This window comes from Coffea arabica, chromosome 5c (assembly GCF_036785885.1).
Source record: "Coffea arabica cultivar ET-39 chromosome 5c, Coffea Arabica ET-39 HiFi, whole genome shotgun sequence".
NCBI lineage: Eukaryota > Viridiplantae > Streptophyta > Magnoliopsida > Gentianales > Rubiaceae > Coffea > Coffea arabica.
Window position 1 is genome coordinate 2,572,185 of NC_092319.1, and position 20,983 is coordinate 2,593,167.

General features: G+C 36.8%; 1 long non-coding RNA gene and 1 pseudogene across 2 annotated transcripts; one reads left to right on the forward strand and one right to left on the reverse strand.

Annotated features, from left to right (window-relative positions):
- Positions 1-4,439: 4,439 nt before the first annotated feature.
- Positions 4,440-19,039, forward strand: LOC113690697 (caffeic acid 3-O-methyltransferase-like; annotated as a pseudogene).
- On the reverse strand, positions 10,852-14,394 carry LOC140007618 (uncharacterized). 2 transcript variants are annotated; one of them, XR_011814919.1, is made up of 3 exons: positions 14,181-14,394; positions 11,939-12,120; positions 10,852-11,101 (listed from the first exon to the last, which is right to left on the reverse strand). It is a non-coding gene; the product is annotated as an uncharacterized lncRNA (long non-coding RNA). The 2 variants fall into 2 exon arrangements; XR_011814918.1 differs by having other exon boundaries at positions 14,169-14,394.
- Positions 19,040-20,983: the final 1,944 nt, after the last annotated feature.

The following is a 20,983-nucleotide window of genomic DNA, read 5'->3' on the forward strand; positions in this document are numbered from 1 at the left end:
GCAACAAAAACACCGAGACGGCCCGACAACCCCAAACTTGTGCAAAATATCCATCACTGGCAGTTTGCCTCCCAGCAGACGCAGCATAAAAAATGAAACGTTACATGGCAAATCCTGACTCCAGATCGAGGAATACAGACAAGACCTGTTACCAACCCCTCGAGCAATTTGGTAGGCCGACGATAGGGAAAAATTCCCTGAGGTACTGGGAGACCAGACCATTCTGTCCGAGTGCGCCTCAGCGGGAGGTACAACACTCAAGATCTGCCCCGCCAACCAGCTGGGCAAGACAGAGCGTAGCCTCTGCTCATTCCACCGACCGTGCTCCACGAATTCGGAAACTGCATATTCCTGGAAAGTATCCACCTGGCGGCATAACGGACCTTGTCCTAACCAATCATCATGCCAAAAGCTTGCCGAACCGTTGGACAAGATCCAGCGAATATGTTTCTCAGCAACCCCCTGAATAGATACCAATCTCTTCCAAGTCCAAGAACTCCCCAGCAAGACTTCAGCAAAACAAGGGTGAGAGTTCGGGCAATATTTACAATGCAAAAACTCAGCCCATAAGGACTTCCGCAACCTAAACTGCCACCACAGTTTCATTAAGAAAGCCTCGAAAACATGCCTCAACGACCTCAACCCAGCATCTCCCCTGTCATATGGCTGACACAACTGTTCCCATTTGATCCAGTGGAAACGCAGCCCCCCCTCAGAGGAGCCCCAAAGGAAATTAGCAACGTCTTCTCCAGCATCCCAAAAATAGCTTTGGGAGGAGTCGATGCCGCAAGAATATGAAGAGGCATAGAAGATAGCACACTCTTGATCAGTACCAGCCTACCACCATGCGACAATAACCTCCCCTTCCACGATAGCACCCTGCCCAGTATGGAATCACAAATTGCCGAAAAATAAACTTTCTTCCTCCGTCCGACATATAAGGGACAACCCAAGTATATAACTGGAAACTCCCTCGAGGAAAACCCCGTGAGTTCTCCAAGCATACGTTTCCTCGCCCTAGGAAAGTTGCTATGGGTCAAAAAACAACTCGTTTGATGGTTCACCTGCTGACCTGATACCAAAGAGTAATCTTCCAAAGCTTTCAACACCAAACGAACTGACCTCTTCAGCCCGCTAGAAAAGATAACGACATCATCGGCATAAGCCAGATGCGTAACCTTCGGGCATCCTTGAGATACACTAAACGGTGAGAAGAGCGGGGAGGAAAGCAACGAATTTAACAGGCGAGAAAGAACCTCGGCACCGATCACAAAAAGAGCTGGAGAAATAGGGTCCCCCTGCCGTAGCCCACGACTAGATTTAAAGAAACCTTGTGGGACACCATTAATCAAAACCGAAAACCAGACATTCGAAATCAGCCTCCAAATCATATCAATCCATCTCTCTCCAAACCCAAACTTACGGAAAACCTGTAACAAAAAAGGCCAAGAGACTCTGTCGTAGGCCTTGGCCATATCCAACTTCAACACTACATTGCCCCCTCGATTAGATTTCCGAATATCAGATATCAACTCCTGAGCCAACAAAAAATTCTCAAAAATCTGCCTTCCCTGAACAAACCCACTCTGTTGCGGAAAGATAATACTCGGCAGCACCTTTGACAAACGGTTGGCCAACAGTTTCGAAATGACTTTATTGACAAAGTTACAAAGGCTTATCGGCCGAAATTGACTAAAATCTTGCGGGGAAGTTACCTTGGGAAGCAGCATTATCCACGTCGAAGAAACGCTTCTCGGCAACTCATGACCACAAAAGAAACTAATCACTGTTTCACACAAATCATTGCCCACCACCTCCCACACAAATGTAAAAAAAGGTGCCTGTAAATCCATCTGGCCCACCCGCACTCTCCCCATCCATTTTAAACACCACCTCCCTTACCTCCTTGTGAGATGGAAACCGCTCCAAATCAGCATTTTGAACATCGGAAACAACCTTAGGAATTACGTCCAAAATACTCCATGACCCGCTGGCAGTCTCCTCCGAAAGTAAGGATTTGAAGAACTCAACCCCAATAGCAGACCCCTGAGCTTCATCTGATATCCACTCCCCCTGGTCATTCTTAATTCGGTGTATGATAGACTTTGCTCTTCTCTCCGCCACTATCGAGTGGAAGTACTTAGAATTTTTGTCCCCGTCCTTAAGCCATTTGACCCGTGCCTTTTGCCTCCAAAACCCTTCCTTCGTTGCCAGAGAATTCCTCATTATAGCACGAGCCTCCTGGAGAGCCAACCAATGCGACTGAGAAGGCTCATTTCCAAACGCATCCTCTGCAGCTGCTACCTCGCCCTCCGCCCTCTTCACCGCGTCAAAAATGTTACCAAACTCCACACGAGACCAAACTTGAAAGTCCCGTTTAACATTTCGCAATTTAGCAGATAAACGTTGCAAAGGACGCCCAGAACAAGGGGCTGCCCAACTCCTCCTAATGACATCCAAAAACCCAGGCTTCGTCGTCCAAACATTCAAGAACCGAAAAGGTTTAGGCTTGTTATCCAGCCTCGTCGACGATGACATTAAAAGGGGGGCGTGATCCGAAGGCTCCCTCCCTAGATGTTGAACCCCCCTGAAAGAACGGCCGTTTGATTGACAAGCATTCTGTCCAGGTGTTTCCAAATGCAAGCCATACCCCCCCTATTATTACACCAAGTGAAAGGGGACCCCGAAAAACCAACATCCGAAACACCCGCCATCGACATGAAAGTTCTAGGCTCCACTCCTTCATCTACTCGAAAAGGCAAGTCGCCCCTCTTTTCCTCCGCGCTAACAGTGACATTGAAATCACCCGCCAACATCCAAGGGTGCTCCGCCAGATTTTCCGCTAACAAAGTTGACCAAAGCAAAGATTGCTCTTGCTCATTACACTTTGCGTGGATAAAAGAAAAATAAATTGGACCTGATAGAAGCTGAGAAGTGATTTTAAGCGACAAATGCTGAGAGGATTCTCCCACAAAGGCACAATCAAAAGAGTTTTTAAAGAACACCCAAATAGACCTCTGGCTATTCACCATCCAACTATCCATCCTGAGCCGTGCTCCAAACACATGAATGTCACATGGTAACGCCTTAGGCTCACAAATAGCCACTAAAGGAATTGAGAACTCATCAATTAACCGTTTTAACCTATGAAAAATTTACAAATTTATTTAATAATAAAATTAGGTGTTTTCAACCGTATGATTATCAAATCTTTTAATCTATAAGAAATATAACTTTTTGGTTATTTATATAAAAATAATTACTAGTACATAAAATTTTGTACTGAGACCTCACATTTGTTAACTTCTAACTCTTGTGAGTTTTAAAATAAAAAGGATTTATTCCTCTATGATAAATGTCAATGCAAAAACAAAAATGATTGTGTGCTCCTAATTTAAAAAAATTTTGAATATAATTTTTTAGGAATTTGTTTTTATCGGATGTGAGATACAATAAAGCCGAAAGCATACTAGTTCGGTTAAGATTTATTGCCCCAAATTATTATCAAGTATTGATGGCAATATTATGGGATCTTTTTTTTTTCCAATTTTGATGAATTTACAGCCTTAGGTAGTAAAATTTGTAGAGATTTTCATTGCAAATTGTAAATCATTTTATAATTTGCAGTGAAATCATAAAGCAAGGGAAGGCCTGCATTGGAACTGAAGCAAAAAGAAAAATCATGGCAAAATCTAGATTCATGTTCTTGAAAATAATTTGAAGATGGTAAATAGTGAATTTTGGCTCCAGTTTCATCACTGGCATGATGAAACACGCACGGCTTCTAACTTATGTCAATTGTTTGAGCAGCCTTTTTATGTAAAATTGCAGCTTGATCACGCTCACTGGACCCACTTGGGATCCTCGGTGACATGTTTTCTATGCCAACCCAATGCCACCTATAATATTGTGCCAAGTGTCCTGTTATTATTTACACTTGTGTTAAACCAAACTAAGTTGAATTATTAAAAAATTAAAGTGTAAATAATAATGGGACACTTGGCGCAATACTATAGGTGGCATTGAATTGGCATAGAAAAACATGTCACCGAGGATTTCAAGTGCACTGGACCAGGGGCTTCTTTCGTCACAATGCTCGCTAAATGCGAGCTGAGTTGCCTAGCCGAGAACCTCGCTTTGTTAAATGCGAGGTATATGACCTCGCATTTGACAAATGCGAGGTCTGTTTTTCTTTTTCTTTTTTTTTTATTTGGATGCTAGGAAAATTCAGGGAGACCTCGCATTCAGCAAATGCGAGCTCAAGAGCTCGCATTTGCTGAATGCGAAGACCCCTGAAGGGAATCCCATACAAAAAATGCTCCCTTTGTAGAATTTTTTTAAAAATCATCGTAATTTTAGAAATTTCTCCTGGAACATGGGCTGCTGGGACATTTGTACCAATGGTACGTAAGCTTAGAGTAGAATTGAACAGGAGAGGCTCCATCTCCTTAAATACTGGTACAAGGCGAAAGCTCAGTTACCAGGGCGAATCCACAATTCAGTGAACATAGAGTAGAATAGAATCTGTAATTAGTAGGCCGGTGGGATCTTTTGAAGTGTAGTAGTAATATGGATTCTTTGGCAGAAACAACCAAGAACCAAGTTGTACTAAAAGAAGAAGAAGAAGAGGAGGAGGAGCACTTCTCGTACGCCATGCAGCTAGTTACCTCCGCAGGGCTGCCCATGATGTTGCTTGCTGCCATCCGGCTCAATGTGTTCGAGATCATCGCCAGAGCTGGTCCCGGTGCTCAACTGTCGCCTTCAGAAATTGCGGCTAACGTGTCTTCAGAAAACCCAAATGCCGCTGCTATGCTGGATCGGATGTTGCGGCTCCTGGCAAGCTACTCTGTGCTCACCTGCTCCGTTGCCACCGACGTGGATGGTGATCATGCTATCCAAACGCCAACAAGAGTGTATGGATTGGCGCCGGTGGGCCAAGTTCTTTGTACAGAACAAAACAAAGGGAGGAGGTTCACTAAGCTCCTGCTGGCCTTGCTTCAAGATAAGGTCTTCATTGACGGTGAGATTTTCACTTTTCTTTTATCCTGTTTAATAAAAACAAAAACTCCTATAGTTGAGATTACTCCTTTGTGGATGCATAGTGCCTGGTCCAAAAGCGATTCACTACCCTAAGAAACTCCATTGAGCCCTCTTTCTTTTATTTTAATTTTTAGAAATGAATAGAAATGAACTTGTGGCAGGAATTATTACAGTCATGATTGGCCAAGAAAAAAAAATGCACGGCTGAAATTATGACTTGGGAATCATTTTCAACAATATGTGTGGATCCCACCAAAATATATACTGAACTTACACCGTGTTTAAAATGATTAACATTGTAATCAAATTCATTTACATCTTGTTGAAATACACATAACCGGTAAGGAACTGTTCCAGCCCCTAGTCCATTAAATATTATCAGTGTCTGGAATAAAAAAAAAACAAATCACTCCTTTGCTTCTAACTATGCCTTAACCTACAAGTTGTAATTCTACGATGCACGTAGCCATTTTGTTAGTGATGGTCTTAATTCCTCTGCAAAAGGATTACTTTTAGTGATTTTCTTCTAAAATCGCCAAAACAGGATCACTGGATTTTGATAGAACAACACAAGATAGTGGACTTAAACGACTCAAATCTCTACTTTGGATGTAACACATAATTCCTTTGTGAAATATCAAATCCATAGACAATTACACTTAAAGTAGCACTGACTACTCAAGCCAACATTAAAGTAGCACTGAATAAATTTTGTTCATAGTTTTCGTTGTGAGTACACGTGTGAACTCTATGGATGCTTTTCTTCCTTGCATGTATTTAAGAACAATTCGGCTTGTAAAAAGGCCTCCATAAAATATGCTTTTGGACCCAAAATTTAGGTACCAATTAGAAGATGCAGTTCGCGAAGGGGGAGATCCGTTTCACAGGGCGCATGGTACACATGCATTTGAATTTCTTGGAAGCGACCCCAGATTCAATGAGGTATTCAACAAGACAATGATCCACCACACAGCTATCGTCATAAACAGAATGCTTGAACGGTACAAAGGTTTTGAGCACCTCAAAACTTTGGTAGATGTTGGTGGTGGTCTTGGAATGAACCTCAATATAATCACAACTAAATACCCTAGCCTCAAGGGTAATAATTTTGATTTGCCACATGTTATACAACATGCACCAGCCTATCCTGGTATAATTTTTGCTCTTCTCCATTTGTTGCTCAGTTATGTTTGCTCTTTTGCTTCATTACCCTTTAATTAACCAATTCAAGATAGCATGTGAGAACAAATAAAGAAACAGATGCAGGCACTTCAAAATAATCTCAGTTAAATTGCAAAACGAATGAGTTAGTTTTGGGGAAGAAAGACACTTACCATCATGAGTTCTATAATTTTTTTTTTTGGAATTAAAGAAGTTTCAATATGTTGTACGACACACTGTTATACTTTATTATTTTTTTTGTCAAACATCATAAATTCACTTCATTTCATGAACTTGATATTACAAGATTGGATACATCAGAATTTCTCCGTTTGTAATCCTTTTGTGCACTCTCATGGAGCCACATGGGAAAACACTCTTCCCATTCAACATTTTTAGTTAGCTTTACCGCAAATTTTGCTAAGCTATGTGCACAGCTGTTTCCCGCTCTATGAACAAAAGAGAAAGTACATTGTTCAAACAAACATCTCATATTTGCAATGTCTTCAAGGACAGTAGCTATCCTGGTATGCTGGTCCTTTTCCTTGTTGATCATGTCCACTACCTCCTTGCAGTCAGACTGGAATTCTACTTCCTTCCAGTTTGCATCGTAAGTGACGTGCGCAGGGTATACATATCAATTTAACCTCATTCTAATCAAGTTTTACATTTATAAATTCCTAAACACCCCACACGCGATTTATCGCAAGTATACGAATCGTGAGCGAGTATAGGGTATTAAGGGTCGATCCCACAAGGAAGATTGCAATTACCGGTACTACTAAACCTTCTCTATTATTTAGGCTATCAATGAATTATAACAAATTTTACCTACTCAAATTATACAAAATAACAAATAAAAGCTCCTTAGGTTGTGGTATCCCTAACTACTCATGCAAGTGCTACATTTGGATCATTGAATACTACATTTAGGCTAGTTATGGTGTAATTTCCTTAAACATGTGAAACCTACTTTCGTAGTGAATCAACTATACTCATAACTAATCCATACCTATTTTCATGGTTATGAAATTAGCTACAAGTTCATTTCTTCAATGAAATTACATGAAATGAATCACTAAAAACCACATAAGTGCACCTCTACTTTCGTGAGTGTACTCCCTATGTTTAGCACTTCTTGAACTAGTGTTAAATCTCAATTTTCATTGCAGAAACAACACCTTAGATAATCACAATTAATGGTACCAGATTAATCATGATTTCAAGAGCCAAAGTGCTAAATAACTTGCTCAAATACTAGCAATCAAATAGCCAAATAATAAACACTAACAATCATAGAAAGTTCAACCAAACCCAAGGCTTAAACTTTAGATACACATATTAAACACAAAATCTAGCACTTGTATATTAACTAAACTTGGAATCAAGTACAAAAGATAAAGAGTTTGGAAGGAATGTAACCCTTGTCACATGAGTTCATCTCCTTGCCTTCTTCATCCTCCATCTTCATCTTTGCCTAGCTAATAAACAAGAATGGATAACACTCTACTCTATACTAACCTACTGCTACTACTCAGAAAATGCAAGAGCTACATCTCTGCACTCCAAGTTTTCTCCCGTATGTCTCCTATTTTTTTCTGCTATGAACTCCAATCTCCTTTTGCTCTATCTCCTCTCTCCATTTTGCAATGAATTTGGCTATTTAATGATGAAAGGTGGTCAAGAAATGAAGCTTTACACTTTCTCCTTACAGCTGGTAATGTCTCTCACATGTCTAGCATCACATGTGAGTTGGTGGAGGTGAAATTGAGTTTTACGCGTATAAAGCAGCCTTTTCTGACCAGTGATCCGAGCTGCTACAGTGCCTCGGATCCACTAACCCAGAAACAGCCGAGGGTTCGGATGAATAGTGGATCCGAGTGTGGATCACTTGCTCTGTTTTTGGCCCAACTTCAACCGATCTTTTCTTGATGTTAGAGGCTGAACCAGCTCATGTGTAAAACACGAAAGTTGTAGCCTTTTGAGTTATCTTTCCAATGCATCAAGAATCACCTCATTTGGATCTGTGTAGGCTGAGATATGACTGAAATACCCTTGCCTGCTCCATGCCTTGTTCCAGTTTCGATCAATAGCAATTGACTCTGTATTTCGGCTTTTTTGACCTGGAAAACCTTCAAACTGGATTCGGATATCTTCACCAAAGTTGTAGATCTATCTCTTGTCTTCAAATGGGTTCAAGAATCATCCCAATCCGATCATTGTAGCTTAAGTTATAGCCGAAATACGAAAATGTATCAAAACTGTCAAAATACACAAAATCCAAGTAAAAAGTGATAAAAACCTCATTTAATTGAACAAAAGTATTTTATACCAATTATAGCCAAAATGAATTATTTTCTTCCAATAATATACCCAAAGTGACTAAAAATAATATAAAATATCATACAATTATTACGTAAATTAGTCACTTATCAGTAAGCCATTTGCATTCCCATCCGAATTGCTGCTGCTTCCTCCACTTGTGGCTCGCTAACTTTTAGTTCAGCTCTTGCCCAAGCTTTCATCAGTTTTCCTTCTTCATTCCTAGCCACAGCACTTATGCCTGTTCTCTTCATGTTTTGTGAGAATGCAGCATCAGAATTTATCTTTATCTGTCCTCTTGAGGGTGGCTTCCATGCCTCGCTGCTATTTGAGCTTGTTGTTTGTTGAATGAACTTTCCATCTAAACTTTTTTGGGCTTCTCTATACTCATTCCATTCTACCATAGCTTTTTGTACTGACTTCCTTGGATCTGCATCTTTTTCATCAAAAGCTTTCCTGTTCCTCGTCTTCCATATTTGCCAGAGGATATTTACAGTTAGCGCTATATGTTCCTTACCTTGTTCCCTCTTTTTTGTGCCTAATATCCCTTCCCACCATCTTACAAAATTGCTTCTCATATCCTTCAAACCATCCCATTGTATTGGTGCTAGCTTCCAGGTGGTTTCAGTAGTGTTGCAAAAAAACAGCATATGTTCAATTGTTTCCACCCCTTCCCCACAACTTCTACACATTGGACTGCCTTTACCTGTTCTCCTGCTTATTTGTTCATTTACTGGTAGGCTATGATGTAAACACCTCCAGATGAAATGTTTTAGTTTGTGTTTCATCTGTAAGGACCACACCCCTTTCCAGATTTTTGAGCTCTGTTGGGCATAGCTCGTTCCCCCTCTATCCTCTTGCATCCTTTCCTTGTGCTGTTGCTGACTTGTACTCATTGCTACATCATAGGCTGACTTCACAGTGAACACGCCTGAATTGGTGTATCTCCAATATAGTATATCTTGGCAGCCTGTTATACTTAGTGGTATAGCCTTTATCTTCTGGATATCCTCTTCTATAAACCAACGATTCAGAGTTCTTTGATTCCATTTTCCATCTGTTATCAGTTCATCTACTTTCCTTATGGTGCACTGTGGATCTCTCCGAGTTTTTATCCTGCCATCATCACTCCCTGGTACCCAAATATCCTGCCAAATATCGATTGTTTTTCCATTCCCTACTCTCTTCCCTATCCCTTCTGTCAATAGTTTCCTGCTTCCCATTATGCTTTTCCAGATCCAAGAAGCTGCTCGAGGTGGATCCTTGTTCCAGTTCTGTGGTTGTGCTAGATACTTAGCCTTCATCACCTTACTCACCAGCAAATTTGGACTGGTGAGTATTCTCCATAGTTGCTTGGCTAAGAGAGCTTCATTGAATTTTTCCAAGTCTCTAAAACCCAATCCCCCTCTACCTTTCACCTGAGACATTTTTTTCCAGCTAGTCCAATGTATTTTCCTCTCTTTCTCTCCCCCATTCCACCAGAACCTAGCTATCATCTGACTTATATCCTTACACAGCACTTTGGGAAGTTTGAAGCATGACATGGTACATGTGGGAAGAGCCATTACCACTGATTTGATAAGAGTCTCCCTTCCTGCTGGGCTTAACAGGTTTCTCTTCCATCCTTGTAGCTTGTCTTTTACCTTTTGTTTGATATAGCCAAAAACCTCACTACAAGAAAATTGTTCATCAGTGACAACACAAAGTCATCACAGAACATACAAATATCGTCACAAATACCTTTCATTGACGACTTTTTGATCGTCACAAAGTCGTCACTAAATCCCCGTCGGTAAAAGTAAACAGTGACGACCTAAAATGTCGTCACTAAATAGTTGTCATTAGTGACGACCTTAAGTAGAGCATTTTTGACAAAAGGTCAATTCGTCAATAAAACACTTCCGGATTGTCGTCACTAATGACAACTATTTAGTGACGACATTGTCGTCACTAAATAGTTGTCATTAGTGACGACAATCCGGAAGTGTTTTATTGACGAATTGACCTTTTGTCAAAAATGCTCTACTTAAGGTCGTCACTAAAAAGCACCGAAAGCCATTGTATATAACTATTTTACTGACAACAATTGTCGTCACAAATGTAGCTTAGATTTAGTGACAGTCTCTGTTGTGACAAAGAGTTTTTATTTTCTATTTTGTGACAACTTTTTTTTGTCATTAGATAATTTCTCATTAGTGACAGCCTCCAAAGGTTGTCACTGAGCTTTGTTTTGAAGAGTTGAAATTAACCATTATGGATATAGCATTGTCATAGCAATTTCAACAAATTATAGTAGAACATTCAATTTGACAAAAGGCAAAATTCATGTAGAATGAAGCTACAAATTCATATATATGGCCATAAACATTTGTGAATTCATCAAAATAGAAGTTAACCAGAAATGTTGTGTCCCAAAACCCACATAATCAATTCAAGCACTAATGGCCAATATGCATCCTTCCCAAAAAATAGAGTACTAGCTTTCTAAACTAAAGCAAAGATTGCACCACCAATGTCGGACTTCAACCATCTCTATCATCATATCCAACAATCTCCTCGTGATCAATATCAAACTGGACTGCATTGAGAATAAAATATTATATGCATTAGAATAGACTTTAGTAAAAAAAATATGCTATTACAACCTTACACAAGTTATCTAAGTACAAGAAACAGTTAAAAAGTTGTGTATTATCTAAGTACAAGAAGTTAACAAGAAGTTTAGATTATAAGGACTAGAAACTGACAATGAATTGAGTTTCATATCCTCTACATGCCATTTTAAATTATTCACAAGCATTATATTGTGATATTGGATATCTTCTTTATTAAAAAACTTGTTCAAATCACATTATGAGAACATCTAACTTTTTGATTATCAAAGTAATTGACTTCGAGGCCTGGAACAGCAAGTACTTTTGTCAGTGGACAAGGTTAGATCATATTGGGTGAGTTTGCATTGCTCCATAGTTGAAGTGATTTTACTTGAGTTCTGTCCACAAACTCTTTGGTTGTCACAATGAAGTAATCTCAATTAGCCAATACGGCATAAATATCCACTTGTGAAAATACATAAGGAGTTCCTCAAAAAATAGGTAATTTTGGAAATTTACTGATTGTTGCTAAGTGTGGTTCCTAGCACAGATCCACAGATGTACTCTTAGTGCTAGCTATGGTCCATCCCAAATTCGATAATCAGAAGCAACTCCAATCTATTACTTACTCACACAACCATCTAACAATCACAGGACTTCTGATAGTCATAAAATAACTGATGTTCTACTTCATGTACTGGTCATATCACTTATACCAATATCACCAAATCCTTTAAGCAAACAAGAAAACAAAAACAGATAACCAGCATGATAGCTGTTTTGAAGACAAATTTATAGTAACAAGGTCGGAATTTGTTTACCTACTTGGATGAAACATCGTATTCATCTTCCCAACCAGTACAGGCCTTCTCTGATGAAGAAATCTTCCGAGACTTATCCTTTAACTCTCTCTACGTGGCATCTCCTTGGAAGATGAAAGAACCAATGAGGGAGCAAGAAGAGAGAAGAGATTTGCAGCAGATAATGAGAAATGTATATTGATCTAGAAGGTTGCCAAAGAGAAAATCATTATTGTCAAATGACCAGGATAAATGTTTCTTGGTATACCACTAGGAACATGATAAAAAAGATACAAAGATAAATGTTCACAAGTAAATCTTGGAAGCCCTTGGTAAGTGTCTTGGCAAGTCACATAATCATACCTGACCTAAAAAATATCATTTCATTTTACTGGTCACAAACCCATAGCAAGTTGAGAGGCCAAAATGCCACACCTCAATATCGTAGCTCAGTGAATCACACTTGCTTACGATATATACTGCCCAATATGTAATAGAAAGAGACCTCCCCAACAAGTGAAAAAAAGTAATCAGACATCAAGAAAATTGATTGCGAGTAAGTATTTGGGGTCTGGAGATTACAAAAAGGAGCTTACACAGTCATTCAAACGTTACTTACACTCATGATAGCAACAGACTGGCTGTATATTTCATGGCTAGAAACAGTAGCTAGTTTCAAGTACGAATTGGTACAAATGACCGTGATATCATGGACCAAAAGGTTTAAATTAAAAAAATCTTAAAGGTAGTTATGAGAATTAGAACAAGTCGTGTAGGTGCAACTAAAGACAAAGGACTTGATAAATAGACAAATAAAAAGAGATGGCCAAAAAGGTTCTTTCTGGAAAGATTACTGTAACTTTTTACAATTAGCTGCAATTTCAAATTGGAATGGTGAACTCCCTGCTACATCTGCCTACTCTGCCTATAAGCTGACATTGACATGAATACTGAGCAAGTGAAAGAGAAACTGGACTTGGTTATGAAAATAATAGGACCTAACGATAAAGAGATCATAGCGATGGCAATTACTGCTAAAGCCAACCTAAATCCCAACTTTACAAAATAAAGAAAACCAAAGAATTCAATTCGCCAAGGATTCGAGCAAGGATATTGAGACTGAGGTACATATCCTTTCAGAATGCCCAAAAGCCTAATGGTCGGACAAATTTGTTAGCTCAGGAAGCTGCAAATGAACAAGATATGCTCAATTTACAAGAATGGGTAAGTGTGAATATGAAGGAAAAGCTAGAGATTAGGTCGGTGCTATCTGTTTCCTTTCTTTTAATTCTGGTAGCAATTAACTGGGAATGCTTTTGAATACTCATTTGCTTGGATAGTTGGACCATCAAACGTCAAAGCAGTAATCCATTCATTATATTTCTCCTAACCATTACTAGCAGGGGAAACTAGACTGCTAAAGCGTACACACAAATATGATGAACTAGTAAAATTCGTATCAACAAACTAGATTGCTCAACTAATACCGGTAACTAGTGTTCAAATTCATATGTCTAAATAATTCTAGCAAAAGGAATTACCCTTGCTTGCACTGATGAGGAAGAACCCATCTGGAGTAATTGGGCTGTAAAACAAATCCACAACTGGACGAGAATGACCATGGCAAACAAGGGGAACATCACCCTTTTCTTATCCATTACTTAACCGATCCAGCGAAAAAGAAAAAAAATGAAAGAAAATTATAACTTTTGGGATCAGCAATCATAAAAGTACATTTGGAAGTAGCAGACACATGGGATGAGAAAAAGTAAACTGCAAGTTTTCATTTAAAACAACCGTTTATATCCAACTCCACAAAAGGATGAAAAGCAACAATCTTTCTTACTTTTACCAAAAAACCAAATCAAGACTGAAGCGTTCACCTCTTAAAAATAACTCAGATTTCAGATTTTATGAAAAGCCAAAATGGATCAGCTCGTTCATTATTCTTAGCTATAAGAAATAGCACTTCCAAAGAGACCTGACGAATTTGACCAAATTTTGCTAGAACCCAAATCAAGATTCACAGCATTCTAGCCAAAAATCACTAACAAAGAATCAATTCATGAAAATCCAACAAATCTATAAGAACAGAACAGAAGGGATTCAAAACTTGTTGATGCTTAAATCAGAGACTAACAAGATTGAACCTAAAAACTAAATCTGACGAAACAGAGAAGGTGCAACTAGCCGTACCCACAAAAAATATATACCATGCATTGCAAAATCAGACACATAATATTGAAATTACCTCAAACTATACCTTCATTCCCTAACTTCTCATTTTTCCCAAGCTTCAAGCTCTAAACTCCAGCTTTCACCCAAATTTTCAAGCCCTAATTTTTTATTTCTTGCCACCAAGCCAGTGTAACAGCTGAATTAGGTATGTTGGTGGTTCGAACTTGATAAAGTTGCCTAAATTGATGACAATGGCAAACTTCAGTTCATGATGGATTTGGTAGTGCGAGCTTGAAAGAGAGGAGTTCATCTTCGGGGAAGCGAGAAGGACAAAGAGAAAGGGAAAAAGTGTCTGAAATTTTGGCTAAGTGTTTTGGACATAGAGTGCATACTAGTGAAGCAAACGATGTCGTTTCCTCAAAATTCCTTTGTCCGCCATGCCTCTTGAATTTTTTAGTTTGCCGCTCTTTGTTTTGTACGTATAAATAACACACATTCTTCCTATATAGATGCAAGAAAATCACACTTTGTTTGTCCTTACTCCTACCTCTCTCTTTTTTCTTTTTCTCATCTTTATGTAATTAAGTTTTTTTATTATTTTTTTTACTCTCAAGTTGTATTAAAATAATAGAATATGACAATTTAGTGTGTTTGGGCAAAATTTTTTTAACATTTTTAACTAATATAGGACTTTTCTAATTTATTATACAATAAAATAATTTACAAACTAAAAATGTTGTTAGAAATATGTTTATGATTTGAAAAAAATAAACATTCTTTTATCAAAATCTTTTTGGTACTCATTTTATGGTGTTATCAATTATGTATGACTTGTAATCTAACAAACCAGAGAACCAAATTAGTTGATCGAACAATCAAAATAGTTTATATTCAGTTTTATTGTTAAATTCTACCATTGACTACCTCTATTTTTAGATTATCATAATTATTTATTTTCCACCATGTTGCCATCAAGATAAATAGGAAATGTATGATTTTTTTTTATATTTATAACAAATTATTGTTAAATTGTTACATTACTGCAAGTGATAAATGTACTTTTGTTCTTTTTCAAACATTTATTTTAATGTTTAATTTTGTTTAAAACTATTGTACTAGTATAGATTTGCAAGACAAAACTTAAGTTCTCAATAGTTAAAAAATTCATTACAGAGAAAACACAAAGTAGTAGTTGCAAAATGTGTATAAATTACAGATATTTTAATGTGTATAAATTACAGTTTATTTTAATGTTTAATTTTGTTTGAAACTATTTTACTAGTATAGATTTGCAAGACATAGATTTATGGGTAATTTTTTTTTCCTTTCACATATTTAATTTATGTTAAATACAAAACCTACCAGTTTCCTTTTCATAAAAATATTAGTGCAACACTTTTTGAATTTTACTTACAAACATTTATGTATTTAACATAAATTAAATGATTCAGAGTGAAATGCCCATAAAGAGCAGAATATTTGTTCATGTAATGGAGGAAACCCACAAAGAGTTGGTACTTTATGGGCCATTTCTTTTTTTAAAAAAATTTAATTTATGTTGAAAAGATAACCTGCCAGTTTTCGTTTTGTAAGAAATTAGTGTAACACTTTTTGAATTTTACTTACAAACATTTATAAATTTATCATAAATTATATGTTTGAGAGTAAAATGCCCATAAAAAGTTGGTACTTTGAATAGATAATGCTCATTTGCCCATAAACTACACTCCCTGAAGGCTATTTTGTTAATTACTTTGTAGTACTTTGTTATTCCTTTGCTAATACTACTTGGCATGTAGTACAAAGGATAAATCTGGCATAAATTTCTTATTCCATTGATAAAAGACCTGCCTGCCTTTATAACTATTGTAATGAAAGATATATCTTTAGAGTTTATAATAAATTATTACTTAAGTTTGAGAAAATTATAAAATATTTATGCATAGTTTATCAAGATACCATTCGCAATTTCCTAATAAAAAAATAGGGGCTAAATTGTAAAAGCTAGGGTGCCATAATAGAAATAATAAAATTGGTGTATTACATATGGGGGTTAAATAGCAAAAGTTAGAGTGCCATAATAGAATTAATGAAATTGGTGAATTACATATGGGGCTAAATTACAAAAGTTAGGGAGTAATAATAGAATTAAAGAAATCGGTGTACTACATATGGGGCTAAATTGTAAAAGTTAAGGTATCATAATGGAATTAATGGAATTTTTTACAACATTTGGGGCTAAATCGCAAAAGTTAGGGTGGCACAGTAGAATTAATGAAAGTGACTTAGAAATAAGTACTTTAAACAGTGACGATTAATTCTTGTCACTAAATCCGAATCGGTAGAGTGACAGTGACAATATTAGAAGTTGTCACTATATAGATCATTTTAGTGACAACGTTTTTCAAGGTCTCCTTGTCGTCACTAAGCAACCACGTTTTGTGACGACTTTTGTCGTCACTAGAAAATGTTGTCACTAATGACCATATTTCTTGCAGTGTAGTTTGTGACGAAAATAACGGGTTGTCACTAAACATTTAGTTGCTTTGATGCAATTGGGACAACTTTAGGTGTCGCGACTAAAGAAGCTCCTTTTGTGACGACTTATTGTCATCACTACAAAATATTGTCACTAATAACTTTTTTTTTAGTGATCAGTGACAATAACAAAAAGTCGTCCGTAAATAGGCCAAGCAATAGTGATGATGTTCTTAATGTCGTCACTATTGTGTGTTCTAAACACTCCCGCGCTCTTGCTAAATCTTGGCGCGAATTTACTAGTGATGACTTAGAAAAGTCGTCACAAATGAGTTGGCTCCCATTAGAGGTTTGTGACGAGTTAGAAAGTCGTCAATAAAGGATCCACTTTTGTGACAACTTTTTTTCGTCACAGAGAAAAGTTGTCACTGATGACCAATTTTCTTGTAGTGCCTGTTGTTTTGATCTGCCTATCATCATAGGGAGTCCTAAGTATTTCCCACTTGCAGCTTCCTTCATATTTCCAAGCCCCGGACATATGGTCTTCCTCAAATCTTTGTTTGTGTTTGCACTAAAGAACACAGCAGAATTTTCATAGTTGATGGCTTGTCCTGAAGCTCGTTCATATATAGCAAACATCCCTTTCATTTGTTCAGCTTCCTGGATACTAGCTTTACAGCAGAATAGAGAGTCATCAGCAAACAGTAAATGAGACAGCATTGGACATTCCTTCCCTACTTTGACACCTGTTAGAGCTTTACTGTTTAGTCTCTGGTTCATCAGGTTGGACAGCCCCTCAGCACAAATAAGGAATAAATAAGGGGAAAGGGGATCTCCTTGTCTAATACCCCTGGATGGTTTAACATATCCCACCTTTTGGCCATTTACATTAAAAGAGTAAGCAGCAGTTGTAACACAGTTGAGGATCCATTTTACCCATATGGGACAGAATCCCATTTTCATCATCATCCTTCCTAGGAAAAGCCATTCTACTCACGACACACTGTTATACTGAATCACAGGCTTCCACAAACTATTGCTTGAAAAGAAGAATTGTTTATTCCATAATCCACTGCATTAGAATAGGATTTTTTTTTTAATCTGTAATCCATTACCTTCTACCCTTAATAAAAATTTGCAGGAGTTGAACATGTTGGAGGAGACATGTTTGAAAGTGTTCCACTGGGGGATGCCATTCTTATGAAGGTAAGTTCAACTTTGAAGGAAATCTTATTAGAAGTCAGTCAGTCACAACAAATGCTATCTTTGAACAATATTCTGCAGATCTTTTCAATCTAATTATGTACAGTCCTTCTCTTTTGAACCATATTATGCAGATCTTCAGAGTCTAATAAGTTACCCAACTTCTTATTTGAGTTGCATTTATTTTTACCACTTTAATCAATGAACATTTAGTTGTTAGGCAACAGACGCTTTAACTTTAAAGGTTACTTACACACATGGTTCAAAGACTCGGTCGAGTCGTTACCGTCTCGGTCCCTCCTGATACGATATCGGGACGATACGATTTTGAAATACTTGACTCATCGAGACGTCACCGCAAAGGGTTAAAACAGCCGAGTCATCACTCCGAATCATCCCGAGTCAACTTGAATTTTCATTATTTTTACTAATTTTTTAATTATCTTTGTTTATCAAATTTTTTACAATTTTTAGAATATTAAATATTTCAAAAATGCGGATCTCGCCGAGACCGCGACTGATATGTCGAGACCGATGTGGAACTGTCCGGGCCGCGACCGCGACTTTGAACCACGCATACAAATTATATAACACTCTCTCTAACTTTAGCTATACCATATGGAATTTTAAATAATCAGGAAAGTATCTACAGATCAGGTGAATACTTATAGATTAAGGGATAGGATAATGACACATTAGAAATATTAGTAGTTGAGAGTGATCTATAACTCTCAAGATCATAAAGTCTGTCATCGTCTTATGATGCTTTGTAAAAGGAGTGCCTTTTGTCTGGAATACTCACAGACAACATCCATCAATACTTTTGTAATGGATACTTCATGATTGGGATGATGATCATGGCTTGAAGTTGCTGAAAAATTGTTACAAGACTTTACCAGACAATGGAAAGGTAATAGCTGTTGACGCAATTCTTCCTGTGATTCCTGATTATAGTGCACGCGACAAAGCTACTTGCCAAACAGATCTTATAGTGGTGACTAAAGAAGGAATTGAGAGATATGAAACAGAGTTTCTTGCCCTGGCTACTGCTGCTGGATTTAAAGGCATAAGTGTGAAATGTTTCGTATGTAACTTGTGGGTCATGGAGTTCTATAGTTCATGGGGCATTGTACTTTAAAACCTTAAATGTTGTATGTTGAGTGATTGTTAATGTCATGGTGATCATCTGCAATCTACAGCGAGGAAAAAAAACTGCAATAGTGACCTCGTAAGAATAAATTTAAATATTGTTTTGTTTCCGAAGATGATAATTATGATGGAGTTAAGGCAAGTATGATTTAGGTGTGGTTGGGTATTGTTATTTTACTTCATCCATGCCTTAGCATACTCCAAAAGACATGAAAAAAAGTTTTCTAATACAACACATTTACGTAAAAGTGCACTATCCTACCTATTAAAAGCGCCAAACGCTGAGGAACAGTAGAAGTGGCGTCCTCTGGTGTTCTGCCGGTTCTTTGGTGATTTTGTGCAGTCTTAGGGGCAATTTCGGCGGGAGGTTTCCCTTGCTGCCTGCTTCTTTCTTTTGTTTTTTTCCCATCTCCCATTTGGTGTTTCAACCTGGTGCTGCATGTAGTTTTTTAATGCTCCCAAGCCACAATTTATTTTGGTTTTGCCATGATGAGCCACAATTTGTTCCTGTTTTGCCATGGCTTGAGCCTAACATTAAAAAAAAAAAAAAAAAATGGTGCCTGGTTTTGGACTGATACTACCTTTTTTAGCCATTAGGAAAATATAAATTTAGATTAACATTTTAGTATGAGTTCCGCTCCAAATTTCTTCTAAATTAGTCACCAAAAAGCCTGCTCCAAATTTTGTCTACACTCCTAACCAAAAAAAATTACAAAAGGTCCTTGTGTGGCCTCTTCTACAACACTTTTTGCACAAATTCAAAACAAATTTCAGTATAATTTTGTTCCAAATTCAATTGAATATTTTAATACCAATTTTGTTCGAAATTCTTCTACATTACTTGAAAAGGAAAAGATGTATGGTGAGCTTTGTCTACACTCCTGACCAACAATAAATTCATAAATAAATAAAGGGTCCCTTTAGTGTCCACTTATACAACACATTTTGCATGAATTCATTGCTACTACTTTTATGCATCATTTAATTACTTGCATGAAAAAACAAAAATTTAGTATAATTTTGTTCTAAGTGAAAAAAAAATAATACCAATTTTGTTCAAAATTTTTCTATATTACGAAAAAAGAAAATGAAGTATGGTCAGCTTTGATTACTTGCATACATTTTAAATAGTCAAAAAGTAATAATAGTAATAGATGATTAAACAAACAACATATAAAGTCTTGGTAAAAAATAATGGTGAGCTTTAATTACTTATATACATTTTAAATAGTGAAAAAATAATAATAGCAATAGATGATTAAACAAACAACAAATAAAGCAAAATTTATTATTTCCTGCCTGTTTCTCCAAGTTTTTCCCTTCCTTAAATGGCTTTTTCCCTAACTATTACTTTGTATTAATAAACATAACGTAAAGAAAAATTCTAGGATAAATTTTGTTCCAAAATTTTCTATATTAGTGAAAGATGCTTGCGATTAATGAACGTAATCTAATAATCTAACAAAAAGAATAAGGATACATTTGCTCCAAATTCCTCTATATTAGCGAAAAATTAGAAGCTTCCTTGATTGGTTACTTATTTAATGCTCTTTGGATATATTAACTATTACTATTTTTATGCACCATTTATTTATTTCTTCATTGCTAAAAAAATAATAATAAAGGGTCCCTTGAGTGGCCACTTATAAAGCACTTTTTGCACAAATTAAAAAAAAATTAGTATAATGTTGTTCCAAATTCAATTGAATATTTTAATACTAATTTTGAAATTCTTCTACATTATTGGAAAAGAAGAAGATGTATGTTGAGCTTTGTCTACATTCCCGACCAAAAACAAAATAAATAAATAAAGGGTCCTTTTAGTGTCCACTTATATAACATTTTTTGCAGGAATTCATTGCTACTATTTTTATGCATCATTTAATTAATTGCATGGAAAAAGTAAAAGTTTAGTATAATTTTGTTTCAGATTCAATTGAATATTTTAATACCAATTTATTCCAAATTTTTCTATATTGCTAAAAAGGAAAACGAAGTATGGTGAGTTTCAATTACTTGCGTACATTTTAAATAGTCAAAAAGTAATAATAGCAATAG